This window comes from Nematolebias whitei, chromosome 15 (genome assembly GCF_014905685.2).
Source record: "Nematolebias whitei isolate Nwh7 chromosome 15, NemWhi1, whole genome shotgun sequence".
NCBI lineage: Eukaryota > Metazoa > Chordata > Actinopteri > Cyprinodontiformes > Rivulidae > Nematolebias > Nematolebias whitei.
Genome location: NC_056512.1, coordinates 22,380,127 through 22,381,345, shown reverse-complemented (window position 1 = coordinate 22,381,345; position 1,219 = coordinate 22,380,127). Strand labels below are relative to the sequence as shown.

The 1,219-nt window shown below is 35.7% G+C and overlaps 1 protein-coding gene across 1 annotated transcript in view; it reads right to left on the bottom strand.

The window, feature by feature from the left end:
* The window catches only part of LOC119422129 (coiled-coil domain-containing protein 134), a 12,469-nt gene that overhangs the window by 2,521 nt on the left and 8,729 nt on the right, over positions 1-1,219 (bottom strand). The window lies entirely within an intron of this gene.

Genomic DNA, 1,219 nt, shown 5'->3' with positions numbered 1-1,219 from the left:
CACACCCAAACGCCCCCCCCCCCCCCCCCAGCTAATAATAGCTAAAAAGGCAGAAAGAAACTTATATTATCAGAAGGAAGTGGAGAGAGCACATTTTTGCTGAATTAGGCTGAAAAAAGTTGAAATGAGTGCAAAAATGTGGAACTAGCTGAAAAAGCTACAATGAGCTTAAAACAGCTAAATAGTAGCTGAAATTGCAGAAAAAGCTGAAACTTACAGAAATAAGCTGAAAGGATCATAACAAGCTGAAATTATTAGAAATAAGTTAGAAGAAGCACAAACATGTTGTAGTTAGCAGAACTAATTTGAAAGGAGCACAAAACAGCTGAAAGTAGCTGAAAAAAGTTAAAATTTGCACAAGGAAGCTGAAAGAAGCAGAACCAGAACAAAATGTGAAAGGAGCAGTAAAAGGTTGTAAACAGATCTAAAGATATGAAGGATGTAAAATGAGCGCAATTCATTTTCTATGAGGAAAAAAATGTCAGAAAAGGCTAAATGTTTCAAAAAGCTAAAGTTGCACCAATACCAAAAGTCATAGCACCCTTCTCCTGGATGAGCTGAAGGTTGGTTTAGATTTATGATTTGTTGAAATAGCACAAAAATGGTGGAACTAGAAAGTAGCAGCCGACAGGGATCACTGACCAAACTGTTCCAAGGTATTACTCCATATGAACATAATCTGAAACTGCACACGGAAATAACTCGAGCAATAACCAAGTTCATAGTGAAAGACATGGTGCACATTAATATAGTGACCAAGCCTGGGTTTACAATACAGAACATCCTCACGTACACATTTTATCTAAGTTGCTTTCCCAGAGCTATACAAACGATGCAGAAACAGAGTTGCAGCGGAGCTGAAAACAGTGCAGGTTTTTGTAACTGAAACAGATTTATTGGTTGTGTTCGTTGAAAAATACATGAGAAGAAGACATTGAAAAATAATTGCATATTAAAATCGCAACATTGAGGTAAAAAAAAAGAAAATCACAATTAGAATATTTTTCCAAATCCTTCAGCCCTAATGTGTACATATATATAGGTTCATCATGAATGTAGTACTCACTACCACTTTGTGCATGTTGTATTTTTCAAATTTGTGTATTCTGCTTCTTTTTTTGATTATTTCATATGTGTTTTTTCTGTATAATTAGAACATGCTACTGGATGCCACAAATTCTATCCATCTGTCTAAAAACACCAGCAGACAGAAGTGGAG